Here is a 22,703-nt window from a genome sequence, read left to right on the forward strand (position 1 = left end):
AGAAGACTAAACCAAATAGAAGACTAACAAAGAACCTAATTCAAAATGAAAGACTGAAAGATAAGATAGAATAACAAACTAACAAAGAAACCTAGTTTAAACCAAAGACTGAAGTGTAAAATAGGATAAGATAAGATAAGATAGGTCGTTCTAAACTATATATGCATCAAATTTTGCCATACAACCAAATATGTACTGATTATGATTGTAACTGCAGATTGGCTGGAACTTCAAGGCGCTTTGATTCTTTTGATGGTGGTGGCTCCTAGTTTACTTGTAGACACTGTAAGGGACGACTGGATTGGCGTGGCAATATGTCTTGCCATTGCATGTTATTTGCTGCAAGAACACATTCGGGCATCTAGCGGTGACACAATTAAAATATACTATCATAAGAACCATATATAATTTTATTTTTAATCCATATAAATTAAAATATGTTAAAAAAATTCTCATATGTGTAATTTAAAATGGAAAGACGTGTAAAGAAAAAAGAAAACAACAAGAAGAAAACTTGGAAGAAGTTAAAACATAAGACACTTAATTAATTTAAATTTAAGCATATTAAAAAATACATAAAAATCATAGTAAATCACACAAACAAACCAAAAAAAAAAAAATCAAACAAACAAACAAACACAAACATTGAAATGAGTTAAAATATAAGACCCTTAATTTTAACTTAATCCATATAAATTAGAACATGTTAAAATATTTATTGTAATTGGAGTAGTTTTATCTCTTTCATAAAATAAGGAGATAAAAAATCGTGGAAGGAATATTGGAACACAAAAAAAAAAAAAAAAAAAAAGAACAACAAAGTCAGTTAAACTTACAAAAGAAAAATAAGAAATTTGAATGAAAAATAATAGGGAAAAGTCCACATACATCCTCAAACTACCACTCAATTGACAATACCCTCAAACTTTCAATTGTGACAATGTTCCATCCAAATTACCAAAACATTGTCAATGTTCCCCCAAATGACCAAACTACCCTTAATAAAATAAAAACAAAAATACTAAAATTCTAAGAAAACCTAAAACTAAAAAAAAAAAAAAAAAAAAAGTAATATGTGGCCAATTTTTATTTTATTTTTTTTATTTTGTATTTTTTTTTTAAAAAAAAAATCATTCTTGGAAGAAAAAAATTAAAAATTTTCATTTTTTTTTTTAAAAAATTTGAAAAATTTCGTTTTATTTTTATTATATAATTTTTTCAATAAAAATTTTCATTTAAAATAAAATAAAATTTTTGTTTCAAATATATATATATTTTAAAAAAATCATACTTTTTTTTTAAATAAAAATTTATGCTTTTTAAAAAAGAAAAATTTTCGTTTTAAAAAATAAAAATTAAAGAAATCGTTTTGAAGGAAAATAAAACTATTTTTTTAATTAAATTTTTCATTTTTTTAAAAAATAATTTTTTTTTTTTGTTTTTTGTTTTTTGTTTTTGTTTTTGTTTTTTCAAATTTATAGAGATATTTTTGTCTTATTGAGAAATCTATAGGGGCATTTTTCTCTTTTTTGCTAGCCTTAAGGGGACGTTGATAATGTTTTGGTAGTTTGGGGGGACATTGTTACAGTTAAAAGTTTGGGAGGACATTGCCAATTATGTGGTAGTTTGAAGGGGAATGTGGACTTTATTCAAAATAATATATAAATTACAACAGAAAATAAGGAAAAAAAAAAAAGGAAAAAGAAAACAACATGAAAACGTCTTATCAAATAAAGGGATTGTTTTTTTCTTTTTCTTTTCTTTATACTATCCTTGACATATAGTAAAAGGAACTACTTTCAGGACAAATAGAAGGAAAAAAAAAAAAAAAAACAAAAAAAAAGACCCTCAATGAAAATCAACATATTCTAAAAAAAAGTCATACATCATACCAAAAGTGACGATAAGAAACTCTCTTTTACTATCTGTAACGACCTAGGAAAAAGCGCTAGCCACATCTGCGTTATTATTCCAAAAGGACTAGTCAATTTGGAGCTTTTATAGAATTCATTATAATCTCCAATTTCACCTAGTAACTAGGCAATGTGGGATGTAGCCCAGCTTCTCATCTTCCTAATATTAAAGTCTTATTTTAAAGATATTTATTTGATGATATATTATTCATATTAGGTAACGATATTTATTGTTGAGGTAGAAATAATTATTTGATGATATAATATTCATATTAGGTAATGATATTTATTTTAGGGTAGAGATATTTATTTGATGATATATTATTTATATTAGGTAATGATATTTATTCTTGAGAAATTTATTAGATCATATGAATATTATAGGAATAAAAATTGATTTTTTTTAATCTTCTCCATTTTGCCTTGCCTAATCTTGATTTCTATAACTGGATTAAATACAAAATGGAGAAGATTAAATACAAAACTGGATTTGGGAATATGTTTGTGGTGGATTGCGTAGGAAAAAGTGGAGGACTAGCTCTTTTATAGAATATGGAAGCTGGATTAGAAATTCAAAATTTTAGTCGTAGACATATTAATGCCACCATCAAGTTTATAGGCGGAGCTGTGTCTTGAAAATTTACGGGCTTCTATGGACACCCAGAGTCGAGTAAGAGGTGTGAGGTGTGGAGTTTGCTTAGGCATATTGCCAACCTACAACCGGGACTGTGGATGTGTGTGGGTGACTTCAACGAAATCCTAGATGCGTTGGAAAAATACGGTGGAGTTAAGAGAGCCAACTTGGGGATTATTGGAAGATTTCAAGAACACACTAAATTTTTACGAGTTGGCTGATTTAGGGGCTTAGGGCCCTAAGTACATGTGGCATAATGGCCGGGAGGGGGAGGCTTTCATTCAAGAAAGGTTGGATTGGGTGGTGGCGACTTCGGAATGGCATGAAAGATTCCTCGACATGGGAGTTTATGTGGAAGGAGCACTTAGCTCCAACCATAACCCGATAATAATTAATCTTGATGATAGTGGAGGCTGAAGGAGGGCTAGAAGGAGGTTCAGATATGTGGCACAGTGGGGATTAGAAAAAGAGTGCAAAGAGATTATTACCCATGTATGGAGGAAAAAATTCCATCATGGGGACAAGTGGCAAAATTTGAATGGGAAACTTGCTAATTGTAAGGGTATCTTAGCTTTTTGGAATTTTGGAAAGAAGGGGCAAAGTGAGCATGAAATAAAAAGAAAGAATGAGCTTTTGACCGAGCTGAAGGGAACAGAGGGTCCCACTCCAGAACTCAAGTGCAACAACTTCAAAAGGAGTTGCATTCCCTTCTTGAGCAAGAGGACTTGCACTAGTAGCAAAGGTCCAAAGAACTGTGGCTTAAAGAGGGGGATAGAAATACTAAATTTTTTCATGCTAGTGCAAATCAAAAGAGGCAACAAAACCGAATTAGGCGTATTTGTGATGAAGGGGGCCGTATGTGGGTGCAGCAGGAGGAAATCAGGGCAGCTTTTGTTCATTATTACAATATCTTATTCACAGCCGAATCATCTGGGGACATGGAATCTTGTTTGCATGGCCAGGAAGGGAGAGTTACAGAAGATATGACAGGAATTCGTTGGCAAATTTCACCGAAGGAGAAGTGTTCACAACTCTTAGCCAGATGTCTCCTTTAAAGGCACCGGACCTAGACGGCCTCTTTGCAGGTTTTTACCAGGATCATTGGGACATTGTGGGTAAAGAGGTTTGCCAAGTTGTTCTGAACTCCCTTAATTCAGGTTTCATTAATAGTGAGTTAAATTTTACTTATATTGCCCTCATCCCAAAAAAAATAATCCCACTTGTTTAACTGATTTTAGACCTATTAGTCTATGCAATGTCCTTTGCAAAATTATCTCAAAGGTCCTAGCTAATAGGCTAAAGAATGTGCTTCCTGTTATTATCTCACCCAATCAGAGTGCGTTTATTCCAGGGTAGTTGATAACTGACAATATCTTGGCTGCGTATGAAACTCTTCATACTATGCACTCCAGAATGTATGGTAAGAAGGGGTATATGGCAGTCAAACTTGACATGAATAAGGCCTATGACAGGGTGGATTGGAATTTCTTGGAAGCAACTATGGGGCGAATGGGGTTTGCGAAGAAGTGGATCGATCTTTTGATGATTTGTGTGAGAACCACAAATTATTCGGTGCTTGTTAATGGCGATCCTGTGGGTTGGATTTTTCCCTCTCATGGTATACGTCAACGCGATCCTATTTCACCTTATCTATTTCTGATTTGTGCTGAAGCTTTGAGCTCACTGTTGTCAAGGGTGGATGAGGAGGGTTTATTGATGGGAGTTCTGACTTCCAAAAGGGGGCCTCGTATTAATCATTTGTTCTTTGCAAATGATAGCTTGCTTTTTTGCAAGGCGGATCACAATCATTGGATGAGATTATCCTCTTTGCTCAGTACTTACGAACAAGCTTCGGGGCAACGTTTAAATAGGGAGAAGACTGCAATATTTTTCAGTAGGAACACCCCTATAGATTTCAAAAGGAGAATCTTGGATGTATCGAGGATCCCATCTTCACAGAGATATGATACCTATCTAGGCTTATCGGCCCTTATGGGGAATTCTAGAATAAGAGCTTTTAACAGTATCAAGGATAGTGTTTGGAAACGCTTTCAAGATTGGAAGTTAAAATTCCTATCCCAAGCGAGAAAGGAGATTCTCTTGATGGTGGTCATCCAAGCTATGCCTACCTATAGTATGAGCGTGTTCATGCTCCCAAAGGGCCTTTGTAATGATATTAACTCCCTGATGCATAAATTTTGGCGGGGTCATCAAGCAAATGACACTCGGATCCATTGGATGAGTTGGGGGAGAATGGGTACACCGAAAGTACCGGAGGGGGGGGGGGGAATGGGGTTCCGAGATCTTCATTGCTTTAATCAAGCCTTACTTGCCAAGCAATGTTGGCGGTTGTGGAAGGAGGAGAATAGCCTTATTGCGAAAATCCTGAAGGTGAAGTATTACCCAAACTGCTCCATCCTATAAGCATAAGTGGGGAATAAACCCTCATTTGCATGGAGAAGTATTCAAAGTACTTTGACACTTGTAAAAGAGGGGTTAATCTGGAGAATTGGGAATGGGGCTAGAGTGCATATCTAGGGTAACAAATGGCTTCCTATGCCTAGTACATACTGTGTCCAATCTCCCCAAAAATGGCAACAGATGCAAAGGTTAGTAACTTAATTGATCCAGATGCCCATTGGTGGAAGCAACCTTTGTTGGTAGAGATTTTCAGCCCTGAGGAAGTACAGGTGATTCAGAGTATCCCAATTAGTTCAAGCAACCAACCTGATACTCAAATCTGGAGAGGCACTGCTAAGGGAGAATTTTCTGTAAGCATTGCCTACCATATTGCTAAGGAGAGGGAGTTACTATATAATGCTGAGAGTTCCAGGAGTGTAGATGATAGTGATATCTGGAGGAGTATGTGGAATTGAGTATTCCAAATTCTTGGAAAAATTTCCATTGGCGGGCCTGCCATAACCTATTGCCTAGACAAGATAATTTGGTGAGGAGGAAAGTAATCACTGATCCATCATGCCCTTTCTATGAGAAGGAAGCTGAAACTACCTTCCATGTTCTCTGGGGCTACTTTACGGCAAGGGACACCTGGGGGGCTAGTGCAAAATTTTTTCAGAAAAGTTATTTTCATACCTCTGACTTCTTCCAGGTTGCTGAGGGTATCTTTCAAAAAGGGGTGGGGCATGCAATAGAGATTTTTATTGAAACTACCAGGCATCTTTGGGCCAAAAGGAACAAATGGATTCATGAAGGGGTTTTCACACACCCCAATGGCATTGTGCATGCTGTGGGTAATGCAGTAGATGAAGTCCACCACATTAACATGGCAAAGATCCCAAAGCATATTCATTGGGTGGAGGTCCAACAACAATAGAAAAAACCACCAAAGAGGTGTGTTAAGTGCCAAATTATTTATCTTTTAGCCCTTAACTTACATGTGTTAATCTTTAGTTTTGGTTAATTTATACCATTTTAGTTCTTTTAAGTGTTTTCTTTGTTTTTGTAGGTCCTTGGAAGAAAAGAAAGCAATCTCAGACGTTTTGGGCTTAAAGAGCGATTTTGAAGAAAATTGGAGGCTCTGGTAGTGCGATCGATTGCAGGGGAGCTGCGATCGAGCGCACTATAGGCGGAGACCACAAGCGCAAGGCACCTGCGATCGAACGCCTAGCACAAGAGGATCGATCGCAGTCCTGCGATCAATCGCACACCGGCTGCGATCTAGTGCACCCGTGCGTGATGAGCAAGTTAGTCGCCAGCCTTGATATGGAAAGTGTAATTTCTAGGGTTTTGTAATTTTGTGCAAACTAGAGCTTAAACCCTACAATTTTTAGGGTTTCTAGAGTATTCCTAGGGCTTATAAATAGACCCTTAAACCTCTAGAATAGACACACAATTTCCAAGGAGAAGAATTTGAGCTCTTCAATTTCAAGTTTCAGGTTTATTCTTTTCCTTTCTTTTTATTTTATGAAAATGTTTAACATCAAACTCATGTGTAACTAATTTACTTAGTAAGGCTAGATTGAAGCCCTAATTATGTTTATTTAATATTCAATATTGGCACCTTTGTGATGATCATGTTGTGATATTTAACTTGATTAATTCCTGCTTTCATGAATTCCTCATATGTGTTTGCCTGATCAACATATGCATGTGGTATTAACTAGTTAGTTATATCAATTTGGATGACCGAGTCCTGGGTTTAATAAAAGTAACAAAAGAAATTCACACTAGGTTCTTGGGTTAATCAACATGGGGAATCGGGAGTATATATCCATGCCCTAGGCCTGATGTGTTTATCGATTTTCACAAAATCATGCTTTCTAAAAGAACAACTTAGTATATACCTATGCTAAATCCTTTAAGAAAGAAAAGAGTTAGAGTATAAACCTATGCCTAACTCGTTGCTTAGGGAAATCTATAGCTTAAGGAGTATACACCCATGCCCTAAGGTTGACACATTAGATATACATAACACGATCAAAACATAGGCATATTGTTATATTATCTAAATATAATTAGTGGTGGATATCAAAGCCCTACCTTTTTATTATTATTGAATCAAACTCAATCTTTGTTTTGTTTTACTTTTGAAATTTATTTACGCAAAATTTAGCAATCCTCATGGGAATAACCCCGTATTTGCATCATATACTACTATGTTGACCTTGTGCACTTGCGGGTAAAATGTACAATTATGTGCCTATTAATTTAGGTAGTTGCACAACAGGGTGGCTTAAAGTAAACTGTGATGCAGCCCTTGACGTGAGGAATGGCCGTATTGGAGTGGGTAATTTGGTGAGAGACCATGAGGGAAGGGTGAAAGGCTGCAAGAAGCATCATGAAATCTGGTTTCCTGGAGCCTACTGCAGCTGAGGCATTGGCTTTGTTTGAAGGTGTTTGGTTATGCGAGGATCTGGGCATTCTCAATTTGATGGTGGAAGGTGATGCTCAGGTAGTGGTCAACGCCATTCAGGCAAGGGATCCAATGTGCAGTAGATTCGGCCAGCTCATGGACGACACATGGTCCCTCTTAAGGGATTTCCCCAGATGGCAAATTGGTTATGTGAGTATGAATGCCAATAACGGGGCCTATAGACTCGCAAGGGAGGCCACAAGATTGATCATGGACCGAACTTAGAATAATTCAATTCCGGATTGTATCTATGACCTTGTTTCAACTGAGCTTTCTGCTCATGTTGTGTGATTATTTCATGAATAAGAGTATTACTTCTTCTAAAAAACAAAAAAAAAAAAAAAAAAGAAGGAAAAGAATGAAAATTGATTTGAGGTTATTACATTATGCGGTTTGATTTTATATGAGAGATTATATTTTAATTATTTTATTGGGTGATTTAAGAGATATGATAATTAAAGATTTATTAATATATTTTGGAGTATGATTATAATAGTTGGTGATAGATTTAATGAGATTTTATGAAGTGAGGAATTCGTTGGATTATTAATGGAGGATTTTATTATATTTTTTTTAATAAATTGGAATTAGTGGGAGTTAGATTATCAGACCAGACGATTTGTTCCCTCTTTTCCCACTTTCCCCCACTCTATTTCTTTGATTTTTCTGGGTACTTACCTGCTGCCTAACGCCACAACCCCACTATCTTTATTTTCTTTTGTTTTTCATTTCTCCCCCTTGCCTCTTTAATTCACTCTTTCTTGCCTCAACCGAACCAGAGAAGAGGGTGAGAGTGAGAGATTGAGATAAATCAGAGAAAGGAGATTGAGGGAGAGAAGGTGAGAAAGAGAGTCACGTAGAGAGAGTGAGCATCAGTGAGTGGAAAATTTCTGATTAAGGATTAACTGCAGCAGAATGAGTTTCAAACAAGTAATTACCTTTGATGATTCATTCTTGTAACCTACTATAAGTATTCTTACTTACTGAGTATGATATTGATATTCAATAATACGGATTCTTGTGGTTTTATAACTTTTTTGGTCTTTTGATATATATGATTCAACAATGATTTATATTATCGAGAATCAATTGACTCACTACTTCACAGTTTTTGTAGTGCTTGCAGAAATGGAAAGTCAGGGTAATTATGCAGTTGTTTTTGAGATTCATACATGAGATGTACAGAGATTCCAAGTTGGAGGAGTTTGTCTAGAGTTTAGATAGTAGGATAGATTTGTATAAAGGCATTGTTTGGCATAGTTGTGGGTATTTTGTATAAATAAAAGTATTTTTAACTTTATTATTTTGTATTGATAATTTTAGCTTTTCCGCTGTGTGAAATTATTTTAGCGTAACACTCGATTTTATTTACAAAGAAAAGAAGAGAAATATCGGGATGTTCCACTATCGTTTCCTTGAATTCAATGTAAAATTTACCAAAAAAAAAAAAAAAAATCAATTTGAATCAAAAAATTATATATAAATTAGAACAAAATATAAGGAAAAAAAAAAGGTTAAATACTAAAAAGCCCGCTAGGGTTTGAACTCTTCATTTTTTTTCCCCTGGGTTTTCATTTTTATTGTTGAGATAGTTGTCAACCATTATAGCAATGGGACTTCAAAGACCCGCTAAGAACAAAAAAGGTTCAGTAGTGATAGACCGAGGTGGGGGGTGTGGCGGTCGTGCCACCTTCGATGCCTGAGTAAGAACTTGAGTAAAATAAATGTAAAGGAGATAATGAAAGTAATAAAAGTTGAGAATAGTCAAGGATAGAATTCACAGTCCTTTTACTGTTGGTTGGCTCCTCCTTTTATAGAGGCTGTGAGTGAGTGGGTGAGTCCTTATGAGACTCTCACTCGACTCCCTTCATATGTGGGAGTGGTTAAGCGATTTCCTCCATGATAATTTTTGGGAGGTTTTACGTGGTGCTCTCTTAATGCACCTGGACCCATTTCAGTGATATCTGATTGGTTATCCTCATATTTGGTTTGTTGGATGATGGTTGTGCTCCCTTGATATGTGGGAGTGGATTATCCTTCTAGATAATCTTGGAGATTACATGGAGAGAATATTATGTATCTGGACTCCTTTTGGGAGCTTTAGTTTGTTAGTCCTAGATGAGGTTTGTTGAGCAACTATTGGGCTTCCTTGATTATTGGGCTAGCATGATACACTGCATAACTACACAATTTGGAGCGGACTATGTGATGACTATGCGTCTTTGCTCAGATTGCAGGGGCTTGGGCTTAGGTCCTTAGTGATTTAGTGAGCCATGAGCCTCTTATTTGGAGTGGGCCCTATGGTTGGGCTTTAGGATATATTTTGTCCCAACAGTACCTTGGCATTCCCTTAGGTCACCATGGTGGCCTAATGGGAATAAAGTTTCTCTTATCCACACCTGAAATGTTACCTTTGTTTTTGCAACTCTTGTTTATATATCTTCGAATTTGATCTGATCGAGCATGCTCCGCCAAAGTCAGGAAAAATTTTGCATTAATTTGAAGATGGCAATTTTGTATGTAGGCATACTCGTGCACCGTTTAAGTAGTACGAGGTTTAAAGCATGTGTTCGTAGGTAAACGTATGGATGCATGTATGAGCAGATGCATCCATGAATAGATGCATGATCGGATGCATGTATGCATGTATGTATGTATGTATGTATGTATGTATGTATGTTTGTACTTTGGTAAGTAGGACTTTTATAGCTCTTACGCAAGGGAGTACCGTTTGCCAGAGTGTACCCTTGCTGGCCCATGTGCAAATTTTGCAACTTTCATAGCTCTTACGCAAGGGAGCACTGCTTGCCAGAATGTACCCTTACAGGTTTTACATGGAGAATTTTGTAAATTTCATATCTATTACGCAAGGGAGTACCGTTTTTCGGACTGTACCCTTGCAGGCTTACACGAAGATTCGTTTTGTATATTTCTTATCCTACAAATCTTTGTATCTGCCCCCTTTGAGTTTGAAAGTTAGGGGGTCTCTCTTTCCCAGTTTCTCAATGTTCGGACTCTTATGTTAAAATTGAGAGATATGTAGGCTACCCAACACTGTTTTATCTAACTGCATGGGTAAGTGTGTTTATAGCTAACGACACAAACGCCTACTAGCCTAGGCAAGATGTTCAACTTTTAGTTTTTCGTTATTCGAATGGAGGCGTTTTAATTTGTTCATGTCTACCCAACACAGTTTTACCTAGCTGCATAAAGGAGTATCATTTTGTATGTACAAAGTATACCTTCACCAACCCAAGCGAGATAATGGCGCATCACCGTTTCATAGTTTCACACATGATGTTTTACTTTAGATGCATCTGCATATCTTTATTTATTTATTTTTTTTTTATTTTTATTTTTTTATTTTTTTTTTCTGGAGATGGAGAGAGAAATTTGGGTCCGTTGAGTGGTCCACATAGAGTTATACTTGGGGCGTAGCATCCAGTCCGCTTGGAGTTAATGGTTGTCTAGAGTCCTTAGCGGATGACTAGTTAGCCATTTTTATTGGATGTGCCTTCTAATCTTTTCTGGTAAGAATGGAGCTTATAGTTGTGGTTTAAGATGCCTAGATAGGCAAATAATGGTTCACCTGGTTCTGCTCTACTGAGGAGTGGGGTATGCTGCGAAATGATTTTCTGTTATGTGGGTCTATACGTCCCTCCCAGACCGTTGACTGTCCTTCCTTCTTTCTGGAGACTTCTCCTTTTTTGCTTGTTTCGTAAATGCTTTAATGGTTTCCTTTTATAAACCTTCAGGGGTTTTGCTGTAGTGGAGCTAACTGTAGTGGTTGTAGTTGCCAGATATGCAAAGTTTTTGCCTTCTCCTTCTCCTTTGATGTTACCTCTTTGCTTAGGTTGGTCCCTACAAGGTAGTCCACAATGAAACCAGAGATTTTTCGACATTCAAGTCAGCTATTGATAAGGTTGCTAGACTTTGTAGTTCGCTGGACTTGACGGGTATTTGACGGACTTTGCAGTTCGCTGGACTTGGCGGGTGTTTGACGGACTTGGCAGAGTTTGGAATGAGAGGTTTATGCCTTTGTAGGTAGTATTGGACCTTCGAGAATTTTACATACCGACGAAAACTTGGGTGTATTTTGAAAGTAGAACCAAGAGGTCCTGTCCTGCCTTGGTGTAGGCGGATTATAGAATGAGAAGTTTCTTACTATCTTGGCATCTCATGTCTTATATGTACTGCAATTCAAGAGACTTGGGAAGTTTCTTACGTCCAAAGTAATAACAGGATCATAAAATATATTCAATCATTAGAGATCTTGCTAAAAGATTTTCTCAATAAGCCATAATTAATATGATAAACCAAACATGGGCCGCCATTATCATGTCTTGGAGAGTCTTCATTCAAATGACCATATTTTTTTTTTATTTCACAAACAACCATCATGGACCCATGTGTTGGGAATCAATTATAAACCATTAGCGGTGAAATAGTAATCCATGTAAATTCCCATGTTCGATTTTTCGTTTTCTTGCAGAAGCTCAACGATAAACAAAAGAATGTATGGTTTGAAGTTTGGTCCTCATTGGCACGTAATGTTACTCAAATAAGTAGTAATAGTTGAAGCATAATTAAATCAATCATTATTCATATGGCATAAAATTTCCATAAGCATATTTACTTATTGTGTAAATACGAGAAGTGCAAAATGTTGTGTTCCTGTTTTTAGTGGCTGTGAGTGTGGGCTTTGTGGACAAACAAATTTTCACGAATATCCATGTAGTGGCATATAGAGGTTCTAACATGTATTCATTTTTGTTGACTCTAGCCAACCACTCCACAAAAATAAAGCACACAGGTGCTCAATGCTTAAGGAAACAAACAAAAACTGCCTCTGAGAAATCCTAACATGCGGGCAAAGCTAAATAGCTTTTATTGTGCAAATGAAAAATGAATAGTCTTTGTTCAAAGCTGAGAAATCTCCGACCTCACAGATGAATAGTCATTTATTGGAAGCTAAGGCTATCCATAAAATTCAGGGAGTTGAGTGTGGATGCACGAAATTCAAGGGCTAGAAAGCTAAACCCATTGCCTTTAGCAAATCTCTATAGTCACATCTACATATTGCTTATACATATACCATGAGAAAAACACTTACGTATAAAGCCAAAACTCTTTGCACATGTAAATAAACAAAAAAACAATCATGTGGATATTGGCACATAAACTCAAGCGTGGCCATCACAAGGCTTTAGTAGATAAAAAATTCCATATATGTTGGGTGTGTCAAGCAATCAAAATTTAAAAGTGAGCTTTGGACAACTGTGACAACTAGTGATTTGGATTTCAAACTCCTCACATATTAATAAAGCTAGAATTCAATATTTCTATCATGATTTAATTTTTAATTTTTAAATCTTTATTGCAACAGAGTAAATGTGAAGGCATAGCTTTGTGTTAGTATGCTTTGAATAAAGTGCGGAGCTAGAAGCTCTTTTTACACCATATATGATTGATGGCTAACAGGTCCTTATGATTACCGTATTGAGGGCATCTATGTGAGGTGCACCGTTCAATGGAGCAACAACCAAGAGATTGTAGTTTTGTTGATAATAGAAAATAGGGGCACACATATATAAAAATAACAAATAAGAGGAAAACATGAGGCTGAATAATATATATGTATATATATATATATATATATATATATATATATGAAAAAGAGGGATAAGCATTCAACCATCTTTTAGATTGATCAAAGGTGAGTGTAGATCTGCTTCCGAGGGACACATTTTTGTTATGGAGGGTGTAGATCTGCTGTTGCCGAAGCAAGAATCCGATGAAAGGGTAGAGACCATGAAGTCTTTATTCTAGGTATGAGCTCATGGGGATGTTGGACGTTAGATGTCTCGGCATGAGCAGAGTGTTCATGGATCTAGTATTTACTATAGAAGCTTTACAATAGGCAAAAATGTATGGCAGCGCTACTGCTTGTATGCTCAGATATGGTTAGACCATAATCCAGGTTGATCCAAGTTTGATGGTTGCATTTTTCAAGCTTTTTTGATGCTTGGGCGTTGTGTCTTGGAACCTTGGCTTTTGGATCATCCCGTCCAAGATTATGTAGTCGGATGCTTTTATTATAACCTTACATTCTGGCAAATTGGAATGTAAATCCTGCATTTTACATAAGTACTACGAGGACATAGCAATATAATTAGATCCAAAATAGGTATCCGTCCCCCAACTTTGTTACTTCTCGAAGTTGGGGTTTCATTATCAAAGTTTTAACGTTCGAGATTATCCATTTGAAATTCTACTTGAGCTGTTGGGTCCAAGCAGTACCTCGAAATGTTTTGCCCTAAGTGCTATCAGCACTTGGGCATAAGCTTTTTTAGGGAGTATTTTTTTTTTCCTTTTGTGTATTTATGCATCTTTGTCTACACATTTTTTTTTTGTTTGAGTGCTTGCATATATACATATGTATAGGAGAGCATCTTTGGTGGTGAGGTTGCACAAAAGGTGATTTTTGTGCACTAACCAGAAGTTGACATATCAGCCAATTTTACTAGACTTATACTTAAAACAAACACACAACCACACCAGATTATACTCTATATGATATAAATATATATATATATATATATATTTTTTTAAAAAAACAAAACCAAAATTTAAAGGGGTGGTTGGCTAGCCACCCCTCCCCCACTTGGGGTGGCCGGCAGCCACCCCATAGGGAGGTGGGGCGGCGGAGCCGCCCCCAGCTCAGAGGGGTGGCCGGCAAGCCACCCCTAGGCCATGGGGTGGCTCCCAAAGTCACCACACCCTCTTCTCTTTGAAAGTCGTCTTCTTCTTCTTCTTGGGGTTATCCATAGCCCCCAAACCCAAAATCCTTCCCTCAGATCTCAAACTCTTAGACACTCACAAGAAGGTATATTCCAAGTTCCCTCATCTCAAATCTCCTCCCTCTTTCTCGCTTTCCATGGCTTCGTCTGGTAACCCAAACCAGCAACAGCAGCCCATCGCCACCTTCGACATGCAGAGCTTCTTCAAACCCAAGAACCCTTCACCGCCGCAACCACCAAACCCTCCAAATCTAAACACTTCACCCCCATTTCCGCCTCCCTTTAGATGGGGGTGGCCGGAGTGGCACCTCCCACCAGCCACCTCAAGTGGGGGAGGGGTGGCCAGTCAGCCACCCATTCAATTTTGGTTTGATTTTATTTTTAAAAAAATTAATTTTTTATTTCATATAGTGCATAATCTGGTGTAGATGTATTTTTTTCGTTATTGTGAAATTGACTAATGTGTCAGGTTGTGAATGGTGGGCACAAAAGGAGGATTTTGTGCAACCTCCTCATATAAGTTATTCTCTATGTATAGACATGTGATTAACAAAATCTGAAAAATTAATCACAAAAGTTGCATATAAAAAGGCATAATGCCGAAAGATGCATAAAAGAATAATATATTTTGACATTTATTTAAATAATTTGCAGGTATTTAACAAATTAAATATGCAATTGCACGATTTCATTGTTGGTGTTTATACACAAACAATTCAACCACATATTAAAGCTTTCATGTGAAATTGTCAACATACATGTTATGTCACCTCTTGATTTTTTGTTCCACGGAATGGGGCTTTTCTTTTTGTGCAGAATCGATAGATCAGAAAGATAGACATGCATTCTTATATGAACCCTTGCTACTTTCAAGATTTTAAAGGCAATGAATTAAAAAGACAAAGTATGACCCATATCTCTTTACCGTCAATATATATATATTTTTTAAACAGACTAGATATGAATGTTGCCAAAAATTCGTCTCGATAAATTGGAAGTTGCTACGAGTAAGCAAATAAGAAAGAAAAAATAAAGTATAAACTTATCTTGCTTTTTACGAAGATCAACGTACACTTTCAGAGACCCATTTCCTGGTGCAGCAGTCTCGAACTTTCCATTTTTATTGATCTGCAATAATTTGGCAAAAGAGAGCATGTGCATCCAAGTAATAGCAATGATATTTCTCAATCAGTGAGATGAGAATCAAGAAAATTAAGCCCTCATTTGCGCTTACACTGTTATAGTATGCACATATGTTAGTTAGAAATAAAACATCAATCTCCTTTATTTTTGTTTTGACTTCCGCCAAACACATATGAAGGAATAGAACTTTCAACTTTCATTTTACATCATAAATGCATTTATCGGACAAATTGTATTATTCTTAAAATTGCAAGGACACTAGTTAGTAATAAAAATATTGGTCTTTGTGCACCAATTTGTTTTGGAGCGAAGTGCTTGTAAAAAGGCAGAAAACTTATTGAGTTGTTTCACAGCTAAAGGCATAGTTTTATATTAGACTTGATGTTCAAGTATTTTTTTTATTATTAGAATATGCTCATCAAAATACATATATTCATCCATGCAATAAATTGCAAACAAGCATAATTAACTTTTAAAAAGAAAAGCTAATGTGGACTTATCTCGTTTATCTGGTGACCTTTTAGGTTCGTTGGTGAGGAACGACCCTTCAGGTCCGTCGGCAAGGAACGACCCTTCAGGTCCGTTGGGTGAGGAACAACCCTTTAGGTCCGTCGGGTGAGGAACGGCCATTTGGGTCCGTCGGCAAGAAACGACCCTTTAGGTATGTTGGGTGAGGAATGGCTTTTCTGGCATGTCGATGAGAAACGGCCTTTTAGGTCCATCGGGTTGTTCAGAATGATTTTTTGTGTCTGCTGAATCCTTATGCTTGTGTTGATTCTCGAAGTTTTGTTGCAGTAGGAGCCTCATTGTTTTCGTGTTGTGTTGGTTAAGATTCCCCGGTTGGTGTGGAGGGATGATGTAATCGTTCATCATGTTATGAGGATTTCTGAGATGGCCTTGGGATCTCGTAGCTACCATTCATGACTTTTGTCCTGTTTGAACTTTGGATCGTTTGGATGATCCTCGTCCCCACAGATGACGCCAATCGTTGAGACAGTTGTCAACCCTGATAGCAACGAGACTTCAAAGACCTGCTAAGAACAAAAAGGATCAGCAGTGACAGACTGCGAGGTGGGGGGTGTGGCGATCGTGCCACCTCTGATGCCTGAGTAAGAACTTGAGTAAAATAAATGTCAAGGAAATAATGAAAGTAATAAAAGCTGAGAATAGTCAAGGATAGAATTCACCGTCATTTTATCGTTGGTTGGCTCCTCCTTTTTTAGAGGCTGCGAGTGAGTGGGTGAGTTCTTGTGGGATTTTCACTCGACTCCCTTGATACGTGGGAGCTGTGAGCCCCTTATTTGGAGTGGGCCTTCTGGTTGGGCTTTGAGATATATTTTGCATCAACATTTATCATAGGAGGTACATGTAGTTTTCATAAAGACGAAGATGGTACCCCATTAAAATTCCATCCAAAACTTAACGAAACGCTACATCAGCACCAAACAAATGTCACCACGTGTCATATAATTAATTTTTTCAAAAAAAAAAAAGAGAGAAAAAACTAAAAATTTTGGAGCTACGGCCACCCCCTTGGCCATTTGTGGGTGGTTGGCCACCCCCTTTGGCCCTCTTCCTAGCCTGAGTGGCCAAAGCTCGCTAGAAGTGCTTATGCTTAGTAACAACCAGTTTAGTTTCATTTCTAGTGATTTCTTTGCTCGCATGTCTTTGCTTCAAGCCTTTGAGAGAATAATCCACTTTCGGGTTGGGAAATCCTAAAAAGTCTCCGTAACGCTACTGCGGTTCAGAACTTCTCGGCGAATTCGGCCAATATTACCGGCATGATACAGGAATTTTTAAGTGCCGATGTGTTCACAGGTCTGATTAATTTGCACTTGTCTTTAAATAACCTCGAAGGTGGGTTACTTGTGAGCCTTGCTCAATCGCAAATTCAGTCCTTCTGGGTTAATGGGCAGAAAAGCGATGGTATGCTTAATGGCAACATTGATGTTATTCAGAACATGACTTGACAGAGGTTTGGTTGCATTTGAATGCAGTTTGGGGCTCGCAACCCCCAAACTGGCCAAATGGGGGTGGCCCAGCCACCCCATGGCCAAAGGGTGGCTACGGCCACCCCAAAAAAAATTAATTATATGACACGTGGCGACATTTGATTGGTGCTGACGTGGCGTTCTTTTAAGTTTTGAACGAAATTTTAGCAGAGGTACTATCTCCATCTTTATGAAAACCACATGTACCTTTTGTGATAAAAATGAAAACCGAGGGGGCAAAAAATAAAGAGTTCAAACCCTAGGGGGCTTTTTAGTATTTAACCAAAAAAAAAAAAATGAAGAATGAAATAACATAACAACATATATAACATAAGATGAACTACTTTTAGGACACATAGGAAAAAAAAAAAAAACACTACTCAATAAACATCAACATAATAATAATAAAAAAAGGCCTTATATATCTAGTACAAAAAAATAAAAAGTCATATCTCATACATCATAATAAAAGAAACTCTCTCTCACTATCATTTCCCTGAATTCAATGTAAAATTCATCAAAGAAAAATAATCAATTAGAATAAAAAATAATATATAAATTAGTAGAAATTGTCTTTTTTTGCTTATACGTTTTCCAATTCCAATGAAACCTTGAAAACCAATGTCGTCCATTAATTGTGCAGGTAAATAGAAAAACGAATTACTTAATGAAGAACAACACAAACTAAAAATCCTCAACTAAAAATAACGATAGGAAACTATTTCTCACTATCATTTCCCGAATTCAATATAAAATTTACAAAAGAACAGTAATCAATTAGAAAAATAATAATATATAAATTAGAAAAAAAAATATAAGGGACAAAAATGAAAATAGAAGAACATAACCACATGATAAATATAAAAACAAAAAACAAAAGAAAATGCAAATACTAATATAATTAAAAACAAATGTTCTAGCAAAATTAAAAAAAAAAAAAAAAAAAAGAAAAAAGAAAGAAAAGAACAATAGTATATTTTTTTCATTGAGAAACAATGATTGGAAAGTCACTCTCTCTCTCTCTCTCTCTCGTCTTTTTCCTAAATTGACTGTATAATTTACAAAATAATATTGAGATATAAGTAGAAAGCAATAGAAGAAAAAAGAAAAATAAATAGAGAGAATTTGAGAACATTTTTTTTTCTTAACTAAGACATCAATTAAATACATTCCAAATAAAATTCCTACGTCCTAATTGTAGGATATAAATAGAAAGCAAGAGAAAGAGATAAAAAAAAAAAAAAAAAAAAAAGGATAAAATTTGGGAATCTTTTATTTTCTTTATTAAGACAATTAAATATATTACAAATAAAATCCCTACATTTTAATTCTAACTTTCCCAAATTCAATGTAAAATTTACAAAAGAGAAGTAATTAATTTGAATAAATATAATATATAATATATATAAAAAAATATAAGGGACACAAACGAAAATTGAAGAACATAACCACATGATAAAGATAAAAAAAGAAAAAGAAATGAAAATAATAATATAATTTTAAAAAAAAATTGTAGTATATTTTTTCATAAAAGCAACATTGGAAATTGTAAAATATAACCAAAAAAGTATATTTTATCTTTATCCCACAGGATAAAGATAAACAAAAAAAAGAATAAAGTAAGAGTTAATTCTTATGGAAACCACTTCTATTATAACCAACAACAATTTAATAGGATTAGGAGTAAGTAACCTTAGAACATTAATAGTGTTTAACGGTTTATCATATGTGCCATTAAATTCTTAGTGTACAATTAATGAGTTGTTACAATCGTGTGGGTATTTAAAGGATGTAAGAAGTAGCAAAATTTGGAGCATTAGAAATAAATCAAGCGATGGAAGTAGAGAAAATGAGTAATTTAGCACACTTGCTTGTTTTGGCTTTGTGCATGAGTCAACCGCTGATCACCAACGCCAGCTGGTTCTCCAAAAGGTATGTTGTCCACATTGAAAATAGGTTATCAAATCATAATCTACAAGCTCATCGTAAGTCTGGAGACAAAGATTTTGGCCTGCAGCATATCTCTCTGGGTGTACAGTTGAAATTGGGGTTTTACGTTAACTTTTAGGGAAACTTTTGGGGGAACATAGACTACTTCTGCGACTGTCGTGGCCGAGTGGATTTATGACCTTTGATGCTTTCAATAATGATTCCAATCATTGTGAAACATGGAAACCATTCACAAATAAACCTGATTTGAATTGCGTTTGGCGAGCCCAAGATGATGGAATATATTCGCTCGATCATGTAGAGCAAAAATATTATTTACAAAAGACGTGGGAACATTGGTAAACTTGAAGGTATGCAGATCTATTATAATGAGGTCGGTCAATTTTGTTAATTTTCTCTAATAAATAAAATGAAAAGCACTTTCTGATTCCAACGTTTTAGGAAAAAATGAAATAAAACATTTGACTCTTTTTTTTTTTTTCTCATAAATGTGCAATTTAGTTATTTAACATATTTTTATGTCCAACCTACAACATCTAATTAATAGATGGATGGAGTAAATTGGCAGGCATTGAAACTTCAACATAGGATCCAAATTACATTGACCTAAAGTTCAATGAGATAAATAACAAATAAGTGGTAGTTTATGGAGAAAAGATATATATAGTTGTAAAAAAACACTTTGTCAGGAGTGATGATTATATGCTTAGTGATTATATGTTCATTGAGCTATAAGGGATGTTAGGGTTTTGTTGTAAGAACCAAGAATGCTGAATCAAATTTTACTTCAATTCTTAGGACCTCAAAGACTAGCTAGTTTTAGCTAGTGATAGAATTGAAGTAAACGTTATCGGGAGCTTGTGCTTTGCTTTCATTTACATTTTGCGGCAGCTTTTGGAGTTGTAACGGCAGATGCACCATGGGACATACATACATACTTGTGGAAATTGCCTTATGTGACAATGTCGCTTTAATAGCTCTCTTTTTATTTATTTATTTTTTGGCAAATACAGTAGCTTCATAGTGTTTATTTAACATCTTGAATGGACAACCATTTTTAATTTAGCCTCATAAATTTACCAGTGTATATATCAAATTATCATCTTGTAGTAATTAATTAAGCCTCTCTGTTAGTGTTGATCCATACTTAGATGCATCAAATATTTAAAGAGTAATGCTACACATATTCTCAGTTTCCTATACCAATCACTATAAAAAAAAATATGGGTTTAGTGACGTGACAACTGTTCATTAGATGTTGCCACGTCACCATTTGATAACGTGTTAAAAGACAACATGTTACCATAATTATTGGTAATGTGGCATTTTTTATATGGTGACATGGCAAAAATGCCACGTTACCATAAGATTACGTGCTAAATGGTAACATTTCCAAATGTCACGTTACCATATGGTAACGTGTTAAATTAACACGTTACCATTTGGTAATGTGTCATATTGACACGTTACCACGTTACCATATGGTAACATGTTAAATTGACACGTTGCCAGTAATGTGTCATATGTCAATATGACACATTACCATATGGTAACGTGGCGTTTTGACACATTGCCATTTGACAACGTATCAATTTAACACATTACAAATTGGTTAAAAATTTTAAAAAATTAAAAAATAAAATTTTTCAGAAATTTGATGATAAAAAAATTGTTTGAGTGACTCATTGCATTATTTGCTAGATGAGAAGTGTTTTTTTTTTTTTTTTTTTTTATACAAGTGTAATCTTGTAATCTTGTAAACAATCATACAATTCTGTTGACATTCATTCTATTATTATTATATAATCAAATTTAGTTAGTGTATTAATAATTCAAACTATTATAAGTTGTAAAAACTTGAGCTATATATATAGATATAATTCAAACTATAATAAGTTGTAAAAACTTAAGCTATATATATACATATATATTATAAGTTTAGTGAGAGTGATGAGTTGTTAAACATACATAGAAAAAGGAAATGGGGGCTTAGGACTTTGTGGCAGACAGATCATGATCTAGATTGCATGCAATGCTATAGTTAATTAAATTTAGTGATTCCTTAGCAATATGATAGAGTACTAATTATGAAAAGAGTTAGATTTTTAATTACCCTATCAATTAATTAATCAAAGGGAACTGGATGCAAGCCCTGAACATGCATGGTGAAAATATGCACGCCATATTTTAAGTAAACATGCATGAAATAAATTAACTTGAGCAATGAAATAAATAAACAAATGAACAAAGTAATTTAGTTTATAATAAAATAAATAAACAAATCAATAGTATCACACTTTATAAAGTATATATGATTAGTTTGTTTCCTACTATATTGTCATATAGTAATTAACTTCTTTATATATATTATGGTTTATGTTTTGCTTTATATATAATTATAAATTAATTTATAATTTAAATATGCGTAATATTATGCATATTTAAATTGATATATATATCAACTTAATTATCAATTACTAAGCTTACTATAAAGCTTAATAATTGCAAGTATTAAGCTTTATAATATATCAAGTACTATTAAGCTTAATAATTTGCAAGTATATATTAATATAAAGCTTTATATCAATTATAAAGCTTAAGCTTTGTATTAAATATATATTAAGTATATATATATATATATAGTAAGTTACAAAAAAGTAATGTGCCTATGTGGCACGTTACTATTGTCCTCGGGAATACGCACTAGCTAGACCTGCAGCCAGCTTCTTCTTCCTCTCCTTTTCTCTTTCTTTCCCCTCTTTTCTTCTCCCCCACGTGCAGTGCTTCCTCCCCCCTGCATTCCAAAATTTTTCTCTCTTCTTCTCACATTTTCCAGCTTCTTCTTCGGATTTTGTAGCAGGCCCAGCTCATCACCTCTTCCTCCTCGCGCGATCAGCCACCACCGTCTTCTCTCTCTGCTGGCGAACTCTTCTCTGGCTGGCAACTCACCTCTCACGTGTTTTTCGGCCATCTCCTGCCTCCTCATCATCGATCAAGTATATATATATATATAATTTTTTTTTTTTTAGTATATATTGATAGTTTTTTTTTTCTCTACATTGTATATGTATATGTTCAAATTTTTTTGTTAGCTAATTAACTTATTAATTTGGTTGAACTATATATTATTTGTAGGGTCCTATGTTTGTATGATGGGTACGTACGTAGGAATGTAGGATTGTTCAATATGAGCATGCAATCAAAATATTTATATCTACATTTTTAGGTAAGTAGTTTGAAATTAGCTAGATTTTTTTTTTTTTTTTTTTTTAATTTTGTGTATGTTTTACAAACCTATTATATATATGATTACAAAAATAATAATAAAAAATATAGATTGGTAAAAAAAAAAAAAAAAAAAAATACACCTACCTATGTAGTTGAATTTTATTTAGGGTC

At 35.0% G+C, this 22,703-nt stretch overlaps 1 pseudogene; it reads left to right on the forward strand.

Moving 5' to 3' along the window:
* The window catches only part of LOC132170965 (cold-regulated 413 plasma membrane protein 1-like), an 80,648-nt pseudogene that overhangs the window by 20,431 nt on the left and 37,514 nt on the right, over window positions 1-22,703 (forward strand).

This window comes from Corylus avellana, chromosome 2 (assembly GCF_965113065.1).
Source record: "Corylus avellana chromosome 2, dhCorAvel1.hap1.2, whole genome shotgun sequence".
In the NCBI taxonomy this organism is placed as follows: domain Eukaryota; kingdom Viridiplantae; phylum Streptophyta; class Magnoliopsida; order Fagales; family Betulaceae; genus Corylus; species Corylus avellana.